Source organism: Meleagris gallopavo, chromosome 2 (genome assembly GCF_000146605.3).
Source record: "Meleagris gallopavo isolate NT-WF06-2002-E0010 breed Aviagen turkey brand Nicholas breeding stock chromosome 2, Turkey_5.1, whole genome shotgun sequence".
NCBI lineage: Eukaryota > Metazoa > Chordata > Aves > Galliformes > Phasianidae > Meleagris > Meleagris gallopavo.
Genome location: NC_015012.2, coordinates 7,882,122 through 7,893,122, shown reverse-complemented (window position 1 = coordinate 7,893,122; position 11,001 = coordinate 7,882,122). Strand labels below are relative to the sequence as shown.

The 11,001-nt window shown below is 46.0% G+C and overlaps 1 long non-coding RNA gene across 1 annotated transcript; it reads left to right on the top strand.

The window, feature by feature from the left end:
* The first annotated feature begins 505 nt into the window (after positions 1–505).
* On the top strand, positions 506–10,991 carry LOC104909507. The gene is made up of 4 exons (XR_004158737.1): positions 506–875; positions 1,573–2,222; positions 2,974–3,066; positions 3,860–10,991. It is a non-coding gene; the product is annotated as an uncharacterized LOC104909507 (long non-coding RNA).
* The last annotated feature ends 10 nt before the right edge of the window (positions 10,992–11,001 follow it).

Sequence of the window (11,001 nt, the reverse complement as noted above, 5' to 3'; positions counted from 1 at the left end):
TAAGCACTCCATCTCTGGGTTAAAGAATATATCTGGGTTCTGTCTTTCATTAAATTTGTTCTGCTGTGTGTGCACAGCATTCCTTTCCACTTAGCCAGCCATCCTTGTAGGCTTTTAAGCCAGCAAGGCCATAAAAATATTTACATTTTTTTATAGTACTTGGTCTTTACATAGTCAAACAAGCATGGCACTCAGTAAGAAGTGGTGGGACTTGGATTCAGCAGGAGCATGTCATATGGGGCTGCAGAAGGCTGCCTTGGCTGCTCCCATCTCTGCAGTGAGAGAATCATCCCCTTTAGAGTGAGGCTTCTTTGCAGTTGCCCCAGAAAAAAGCTTTGGAGGGAAAGTTCTTTTTTAAAATCTAATTTAAAGACAGATGTGGTGCTCATTCATAACAGGTCTGACACACTGTTAAAGCGTCATATAACGCAAGAAGGCTGTGAAACATGGCCTCCAGAATTGCTTCAGGCTGTCAAGATAGCATGAGAATCACCTCCCTCCTGAGTCAGTCTTGATCCTTCACCCATTCCCCTGCATGCTGCTTATGTCACCTCTGATTGATAGTGAGGAATCCGGCCTTTGGGGCTTATCACGCTGAGCAAAGGTTTTTACCTCTATGGACATGTCTGTTGTTCTCTCTTCTTTGTACCCAGGTTTTGGAGCAATCGTGGCAGCTAGGTGAAAAGTGAGCTGGGTGGGAGGAACCAGGCTGCAGCACAGATACAATCAGGGGACAGTGCTTCAGTCCTGCAGCACTGCCAGTGCTCACTGGAGGAGGAATTTGCTGGATCCAGCTGTTCCACTTCCCAGTTCCACTGAAGTTCAGTGGATGTCCTGGATGCAGGCAGTCTGTCACATACACCATGCTGTTGCAAGTGAGTCTTAAGTAGCTGCAAGGATTTTTCAGCATGCCTGGGCACCTTGCTCCTACTAATGTCAGCATTAGGTAGCAGCCTTGGCATGTCTGAAAATCTCACTAGACATTTACTGCAACTCTACTCACTGAAAGCTCTCAGTCAGGCTCCTTTTCCTTTTGGCTGTACTGGGAACAGAGTGAACAGAAGTGAAGGAATCAGGCCCCAAAACTGCCGAACCTAGTTATCCTGAAAGGCAGAAAATCCTTTCCAGATATGGAGAAAAGCAGCTTATCTCTTTTCCTCTGTTGCAAGGCAAAGCCTTTAACTGAATTTATATATGTATTTTTACAACTATGTGTATATATATAGATAGATATATAGCAGCGTACTTGTGTATATAATTTTGCATAAGCAGTACACACTATGCTGCTTGATGTATCCACTCTTAAGTCAAGAACCAGTTTCTATAAAAGTCACAACATATTCCTCAACTCTACAGAATAGATATATGAATTCAATTTTATCTACCTTTACATAAGTATGTGCATATAAATGCACAAATACAGATCTATCACTCTCATTGTAATTCCTAAATATATCGTATGCATGATCGATCTAGTATAGTTCATAAGTAGAAATATAGATATGTTTTGTACCTTGGCAAAGTATTGGCAGGCTTTACAAAAGTATTTCTTTCTCTTTTGTTTTGCCACAGACACATGGCACGACTTCCCAAGATGTCCCTTGACGAGCACAGGGAGCACTGTGGGCGATATGTGCAGCAGGAGGCACACCCTGAAGCCATCCTGCTGAAGCTAGCTCTGATGTTAAATGACTCTGTGCCAATCACACTACTGCAGCAAATGCTAAATGAATTTGATGTTGAACAGTTACATTCTTACCTTTCTCAATAACTCTATGTTAATATTACATTAATTATTCCTGAATTACAATGCTGTTGAATGTTGATAAAGCTGAATTCCTTCTTGAAATGCTGATCCTGACAGTCCTGTGGCAGGCAGTAAAATGTGCTTTCCACGTCTTAAGGGAAAAGAGGAATATATTACTACTTCTGATGAAAGGACTTCAGAAGAAACATATTCTAGTCACATCTTGTGGAGCACTCGCCTGAATCCCTCTTGCTTTCAGTAGCAGATGCCTTTGCATAAGACATAAAAGGAATATACTCATCACTTTTTTAGTTAAAATTTTATAGTGATTGCTGATGTAGAATCAGTTCAGCGTGTATGAACTGTTCCCCACAACAATGGCGCTTTGTGCATACGGAGCTGATCCTTGCCTCATGAGAGCTGATGCACGGGAGCAAAGCTGGCAGGATGAACATGGAGAGATCACTTCTTACTGGTATCACCTTCTCTGCAGTTTTGGATCTGAGCTCTCTGACAACTCTGTTAGGTCTCATTTCTGCACACCTACTGTTCACCTAAGACATCCCTTGTGTAATACTGCAATTTTCATGCTGAACTGCATGACAGAGTGGGACTGCCAGATCTGGGAAATTACAGTACTTAATTTCCAAATGACTGTAGTAAAATCTTGGAAGAAAAGGGGTTTGGGATAAAATTACCAGAACACCCACATAGCTTGGGAAGTCCCAGCCATATGTAAGTGAAACAATCTCTGTGGTGACCTCAAGTACTGAGATGGAAGTATCTGCACAGGCCAATGCTCTGATGAACACCCATCAAAGGCTTCAGTAGCTGTATTAATGCAGTGTCCCATCAGCTGCATTCAGCTAAGGTGGTCCAAAGCCCCCAGTCCAGGCTCCTCATAGGTGATGTGGGGGAAATAAGCAGCTGTGACATCTCTCAGTATCTCCACACCTCCCCGAAGTCTGAATAACTGGTATGGCAGGGGAAGTGATCAGAGGGGGAGGAGAAATGCTCATAAAGTGGGCTTCTGTGGTGGGTGCATGAGTTGTTTTTTTTTCTTTAACCTTCCACTCTCTTGCACAAGCAACCAGTGTGGCTCTCACTGTAGGGAAAATGTTTCATCTCTCAGGGGGTGTTTGAGGTTTCTGTTTATTTGTTTATTAGAAAAGAAAGCATCTGGCATATGTGTACAAACATTAATGAATCATTTAAAATATTCTCAGTGCTGCACTAGTGAGACTTCCAGCTATGAGAAGGAAACGTGATGGAAGGGAGCAGGCAGACCCCAAAGGACTGCTTTCCAAGCATAGGATGGGGTGAGAAATCTTTTTTTGACTTCCTGCCTCTTCTCTCCCTTACCACCACTCCCGGGAGCATTTCCAGCTCTCCAAAACTCCCTTGGTGAGGACTTGGAGTTTAAATAAGTCTCCTTGTGCCTTCTGTAGAGAGCCTGACTCTGGCCAGTGGGTGTCTTTGAGAAAAGCAGTTTATTTCCAGAGCTGTGCGGGACCACAGATAGATGTGCTGCAGGGGAGAGAGAAGTGTGGGTCACTGTAGCTCTGTCCTTTTGCTGGGGAGAGCCAGTATCTGGAACCAGGAAAATCAATTAAAATTCTTAAGTATTCAAGAAGTAAGGCTCTAAGAAGAGTCAACTGCTTTCTCGAGTGTTATAAGGAGCACAGCAGGCTGAAAAGCTCTGGCCAGAGGAATGTCTGAAGGTCAGTGGACATGAGGATCCCTCACTGGGCTGGGATTATAGGAACCTCTAGAGCTTCTTAACAGGAGGCAATATCCTGGTATAAATTGAAAATTTAAATCCCCAGCAGTGTAGCACTTGAAGAATTCTAGATTGAGTGTAAGCACTATTTTCCTGCTTTAGATTTGTCTCTGGGAAGAAGTTATAAGCTAAACCTCTCAACAGAAAGAGATATTCGTATCTGGTTACACTTTTAACCTAAGTTGTGTTAGAGGTAGTGTAATTATTTTCTGTTGGATGTCCCTCTCCAAATGAGCCTGTGTGCTCAAAGAGTGTTAAAACAAAAATTTTGCACCATATTCAAAATGTTTGATTTTGCTCACTGCTTGAATTTGTCTATTCCTTCTTCTCAGGCATTTATTAGAGTCAACTCCAGCACCTGTGATCCTTTTAAGAAGAAGCAAGAGGACTGTGTGTGATCTAAGCATTCAGAATCCATGACACAAATCCTCAGAAATGGTGAAAATGCCTTTGTTATCACCAGAGTTTATGGGTAATAACTTTTGCTGGGGCCTTTTGGTGCCTACATTTTCATACTTTGGATTCTAGTCTTCTCTAAACTTTCCTCAGCCATTATAAGGGCTAGGAACTCAAAGTGCACTGAAGTAAGAGTGTAACACACGGCTGCTGGAACCGGCACTCCCAAAAAACGCCTACCATTTTCCATATCTTTGCCACCTAGAGCAAAACCTAGATAAAGGCCAAGCCCAGTCTGGCACTAAGAGCAACAGAATTTGCCTCACCAAAAACATCTGGATGTGCTTGATGGCAGTGGTGAGATAAAGAGAGCAGGGAACACTCTGAAAGACATGGAGTTCCAACCTGTGGCTAAAAGCCATTGCTCAAATGCTGAGAGGAGCTTAGAGATGCATGTTTTGAATCTTTCCTGTTTAGATATTTGTTAAGAGATACTTAATCAATTATCTCCCTATCTTGGAAAGATTTTTTATTATTAAAAGCTACATATAAGAAACAAACTGGGTCCAGATTCCGAGAGACAACTATGGACCCGTTACAGCAAAATATAGGAGGAGGTTGTTTTGCATGCTTTCTTCAAACACCATATAGAAGGAGATGTGTGCAGTTTCATGGGTCAGAGAAGGAGGAGGGCTGCTCTCCCAGTGATTGCACATCCTGCTACAGCAAAAACAGTAGCATTTAGCCTCTGCAGGAAGGTCCTAAAAACACCTAAAGCCTAAGGTATATTGTGATTTCATTCCCCATACAAAATAAGCAAGTATAGAGAGCTAAGCCAGGAGGTAAGAGGGCTACACATTGCATAGATGGCAATCCCACCTTACGTAAGAGTCCCTATTCCTCCTGCTCCTCCCAAGGCTGGACACCTCCAAACTTACCCATACCTCCAATGGGAACTGCATCTGCTGAAATGTCCTCACTCACCCAGAGAGACGCTCTCTCTGTTGTTCCCTCTATGAACTCATTCATCTTCCCAATTGCTTTTTGTAGACAGCTGCTGAATCATGCACAGAAATGTTCACGGGAGGGAGAGAAGAGAATTACTTCCTCAGGCAGTGCTAGCAGCAAAGGGCAGCCAAGGCAGGTTTCCCTGGCTGCTGCTGCAGAGAAGACTCTGGGCATTGCTGGAGGTCCCTCTTAATGGCAGCTGCTTGCATTTGACAAAATATTTTTTTAATTTATTCTCATTTTAGATGCTTTAGACAGAGCTTATTTTCTCTTCCTTTTGGTAAGAGCTGTACCCATATCGTAGGGAACAACTTCACTGCTCTACTTTGGAGGCCCTTTCTGCTGCACCAGCATACATGTGTGCTTGCAGCCACTACATGCAGACAGACCCCTGCATCCCTCCGTCTTCTGGCACTGTCAGTGGACAGCTGGGTCCAGACCCCAGAATACATCTTTCACTTTGCCAGGGCTCTTCTGAATGATGGATAAGAAGAGCTGCAGCTGCTTCTACTGTGGTGGAGATTAAATATTTCCCAGAGTTTGCTCCCGGGTCTATTGATTGTACTTCTAAATGCTGCATGCACAGTGTGGCCAGGGCTTAGACCTGAGCCATAGAAAACTTTCTGTGAAGGAGAGAGGGACACCAGCTCACGTGGTTAATGAAGGGAGCAGGGTGCCTGGAATGGCACATTGCTGCAGAGAAGTGTTTTGATGATTCTCTTTGTGCTGCTTGAGAAGCTGAAAAAGGACAGATGTCTGGGCAAAAGGTAGCAGATAGCCAGCTGAAGTGGAGTGAGACCACGGGAGCTAGAAATCCGAGGGGGATAGCTTTGCTCCAGCTGATGGAAGGAGTGGGAGAAGGGATGTGTTTTCTTGCAGACAGGAGTGGCTACAAGGGAGTGCAAGTCTGTGTTCCTGCACACATGGTGGTGTGATAATCAATCTTTTGTGATTCTGACAGGTACCTGCAGAGAAGCAGAAACAAAGATCACCTGACAGTGATTAATGCATTGCTAGCTGTCAGACTAAGAATACTGGTAGTGGATAAATAAGCACTAACACCAGAGAAAGCTGCAGAGGGTTTTGGAGTACTGGAGGGAATTGGAGCTCAGCACTTATTTACCACAAACACTTTCTCTTTTCTGTTTCTTGTTTGAAACCACTCCACTCTGCTTCCACAACAGGTGGAGAAATGGATGCAGGCTTTCTGAAACAAAGCTATTCCTCCAGCCTAGGTTATACATGAAAAAGTGGTAAATGATACAGCTGACCCCAGCCTGGTTTGCCCTGGACAAGATATGGCATTGTTTTAGACACTGTGATACAGTAGAGCATCTGCAAAGGAGGAAAACAGCTCTTGCTGTACTGCATCACAGCTTTGGATAGCTTGAAGGTAACTGAAGGCTGCTCCACCACTCTGCGCAGTGTACTGCTGAATGCTTCAGCCTCGAACCAAGAAAGGCTTTGTAAGCTGCTGAGTGCCTGGTGTGTCTGCCACAGTGCAGACTGTGCTCCCTTTCACTGTCACTATGCCTGGGGCTATCTGTGCCTTGCTCCCTGTGCAGCAGGATGTTTGAGGGGCTGCTGGGGAGTTGTGTAGGGCAGGACTTGGGGCAGGTGCTCCCTTGGGCTGCAGTAGCAAAAGGCATTTCTAGGGGATGGCAGTGCTCACCGCTGTGCTTCACGCACGCTGGCTCCTGGGCTGAGGACGAGGACAGCACTGGCAGCCCTGGGTAATGGTGCCAGGACCTTGCACACTCAGCTGTGGGATGGAGCCGAGATGGTTGGGCTGGAGCAACTCTGGACATGCTTGGGAGCGGGATAACAGCCTGCGGAGGCTGAGATCCTAAACTGGAGGCAGCAGGCAAGTTGAGGCACCTCCGGGGCCAGGCAGCAGCTGAACAGGAGTTGCAGTTTTCAACTGAGGTGGCCAAATTCTGCCAACTTGTTTAATATGCCTGTTGTATTTGCAGGTTTTCTTTCCTTTGTAAGAGTGGCAGCCTTTAATCTTGGTGGCTTGCATTCCCTTTGTAAAGTGGAGTTACGAATGTTCAGCCCCATTTAGAAGATCACTGATATATCTGAGTGAATGTTCCTGCAGAAAACCACAGTATTCAAGATATAGCATTGTGTACTCTGCCTGGTTCTCATATCACTTTCCAAGCTGAATCCGCGTACCTAAGGGCTGAGATGTCTGTCCGTGAGGTTGTAGAGTTTGGTGTTTTTTTTCAGGGATGTTTTAATTGCTCAGGAAGTGGTGGGACCTTGTTAACCCTGATGGGTATGGCATGACCAGGCTGGGGTATTCACACACCCCTCACCTCCAGCATTCAGCACCGCAAAAGATTCACTGCTCAAGGATGGGCACAGAACCAGTATTTGAGGATTAGTTATAGTTGTACACAGCTGTCATGTATTTGCCAATATTATTCTGAGTGACTGAATTCAAGTGCTTTAATCCTTTTGGTTAATGGCAAGAAAAGTGGATGGCACTAGCTATGTCTTTCTTGTGGATCATTGTCTGATCCTGCACTCCTTGATGCCCATGCTGGGACTCTCTTGTGCCTCTGGCACTTCTCCACCAGCCCCTGCTCCCCATTTTGTTCCTAACATGTTTTGTTTTGCTGGCTGGGCATTTCCTCAGAAATGCTCCCTGCTCCTATGCTTGTCATTCACTATGGCTGTTCTTCCCCGGAGTGCCACAAAACAAGCCCACCTCTCCTAGCTCCACTGTCCCATTCAGGGCTCCCAAACTGGGCTGTTGAGACTGCTGAGGCTGCTTCAATTCCAGGTCCAAGCTCTGTGCCATGAGAACACAGAGCCACATTCTTAGGCTGATGTAAACTGGTGAAGCTCCATTGATGTTGATCTACATTATACAAGCTCAAAATACAGCTGAGAGTGAGTGAATAATTATACTGAAATATAGCCAGTGTTGAAGCATGCCTGTTCTGTGGGGATGCTGAGAAGTGAAAGACATTTCCACCCCTTTTTGGCTGATGATCCACAAGTGAATGCAGAAGAAAAGCTGGAGGGTAATGCATGAGTTAGTTTACCCTCTCTAAAATGTCACCAGTTCCGTGGAGAGATGCAGCAGCAGTTTAGCAGTATGTAGCCCATGTGGCAGAGGTGCTCCTGTTATTTATATGGCTCCATAAGTGAACTCAGTGCAGCCTATCCTCCAGCATTTCAATGCAGCTCGCTCCTGAGCAGGGCAGCAGCAGGCTGCAACCAGCCTGGCAGTGTTGCACGGAAAACCCCAACTGCTCCCAGGCCTACAAGGGGACAGTGCAGTGTCCCCTCAGGGCCACAAATGCTTGGCAAAGCAGCAGAAAAGAAGTGGATTGAGTGCCAGGAGAGGGAAGAGGTTTCCCTCAATGTGATTCTATCCCTTTAATGTCTTTCTCCTTTCTGTCCACTATGGTTCTGCAAAATGCATCCAGACAGCAAAGCTTACCTTTCCTTATGCTTTCTTGCAGGAAAGGTGAGGAAAAGAAGAAATGTTCCATCTTGCAGCTTTAGATGTAAGGCACAGAAGTTAAAGGGCAGATCTGAAGCAGGTTTCGGCCTACGTAACCAGAAATGCTCCAGGACAGGTTCCCTTGAGGGGGAGTGGAAGGAGAAGGGGGTTTGGAGCTGACCAGCTCTCTCAGGAGGGATTTGCTTTGCTGCAGTGAGGTGCTGTCCAGGGCAGTCACTATTCTGTACCTGGAGTTGAATTAACATTGTTCAGATTCCTCTGGTTTCAGGTGGTTGCAACATCTGCTGACATCTTCTGCATTTTTTTTTTCCCCTTTTTAAAATACTCCCTCCCGTCTTAGAGGCAGCCAAGTTTGCAGGTTCCAGGAGGCTTCTCACATGGTTAGGGATAAAGACGGGCTGCAAGACTGTGGGCTGTGCTCTCCACCCTGAAGGGAGCAGAAGGGCCAGGTTGTTGGGCAGGAGGAGGTGGAGCAAGAGGCTTTTCCCAGAGTTGTTCTTGTATGCAGTCGTGGGGTTTTCCCAATGGGAAACACATCAGCAGCAACTATCTGCTGGGGTGGGAGTGAGCACTGCTTGCGCTACAGAGCTACACCCTGGAAAGCACTGCCTTGACCTGAAAGTGGAGTTTATTAACTCCAGATTTTTACAGCATGGCTGGCACGCCAACACTGTCTGAACGCAATGAATCACTTGCAGATATAAGCTAGGGGAATGCATCTCCAGTGCTGCGCCAGCCTGAGTCACGCGCGGCTGTTGTGCCAAGTGCCAGCTGCTGAGTGGCAGCGAGCTCTTGGCTGTGCAGCAGGCACTGCACACACGGGCTCTCACCGGCTGCCTGATGAGCACAGCCAGTGGTGATGGCAGCTGATTTGCTGAACACAGAGCACAGGTGCCTTGAACAGCAGACTTGCCTGTTACTTAAAAGGAAAGAGATTGCCTGGGGCTAATTGGTCGCTCAGCAGGGGGAGAAGGAGCTACAGGTCCTGCTTAGCTGCGGAGAAGCTCTAGAAGACAGCTGTGGGATTTACCTCTGATGAAGGAAGTAGGGCAATAGCTATCGCTGTCCCAACCGTCATGAACCTTTTCCTGCTTTGAGACCTCTAGAAACACATTTGCTGTGATATCTGTCTACAGGAGCAGATAGAAAGGCTGGGAAAGCCTCCCACTGCTGCTTGCTGCTGTCTTTCAGCTGGAAGTAACCAACTGTGGAGCTGAGCTGGTAGAGTGAAATGTACTTAGGCTCTACACCTGCATGCCCATAGCATCATCTGTCTGTGGGAAAGGACCGGGCACTGAGCAGCCCTTGTGTTGCTGCAGCAGGCTTCCACTCGCTCTGCAGGTTGAGGGCTTGAAGCCCGGCTAGGCATACTAGGAGGAGTCTTTTATAATGTGTCCGTAGGAAAGGCTCAGGAAGAAGTTGGATGCAGCAAGAGCAGCTGGAGAAAGCAGGAAACCCTCTTGCTGTGTTCCTTCTGTTGAATATGATGTCTCCCCTACAAATACTGCTGGAGATCCTTAGCACGTGCAGGAGGTTGGGGAAGTGAATGAGTTAGTCCTGTCTCTTTTAAACAAGAGAAAAGCCATGCCTACGGCTGAATTTAGGTCAGATTGGAAACTAGATTGGAAACTCTGAAAATAAACTTTTCTCCCCCCAAATGGTTCTGCAAAAGCCTTGTACTCAGGTAAAGCTTTATAATTGTTGAGCACTGAACAAAATTCAGCTGCTTCAAGGTATGATAGGAATTGCTGGCTGAATGTTTTGTGCTACTGATGTGTGTCCTGAACTTTTTTTTTTTTCCTTAAGTAATTGTTCATTTTGACCCTTCTGATTTCACTCTGAGCATGAACTTTTAATGGGGACATGTTCCTGTTTGCCCCAAGCCTGCAGACCACAGTGTTTGTTTTTGACTGGAACCTTGTTGGCATTTCTGCTGAGCAAATACAGTTATCAAATGTATTCAGATCTTAAAAGTGAGAGCAGCTTATGTGGGTGCAGGGATGTACATAGCAGAGAGAGGTGAAGTAAAAGTTCAATTATTTTTCTTCCTTTTGTATTGCAGGACAAACCTTCCAGAAAAATGAATGTTCTGCCACAAGTTTCCCATAACCAGCCAAATAAAATATTATGTTTTAAAGTATTCAAGGTCAGAGGAATAAGTTGGGCTCAGCAATTTTTTCCTCCTCTCAATAGCTTCTGCTGAATGTAATCTTTAAAACTGTGCATGTGGGGGGCCAGATCCTGACCCCCACTGCATCTGCTTTGCATCGCTGTTGAAAATGCAGAGCAGGCAGAAAGCTGGCTTAGCTGGATTGCTGGAGATTACCCTGACCCAGTTTGTCAGCCGCAGGGCAGGAGCCTGAGCACTGTGGCCAGGGCATGGCAGAAGGAGGGGATCTTGCAGTGACATCTCTCTGTCTGGAGACTTGTTGGGTGGGATTGTGGCTGTCCCCTGTTAGCGTTCCAGCAGTGGGGTGGTCCTTGGTTGCTCTCACAGCAGGGCTCTGGTCATGGGCAGCAGCCAAAACCCTGTGTTCCAGACTGAATTTTTCTTTAAGGCTCTGACTAGGTTGGCTTCTACGGGCTTTT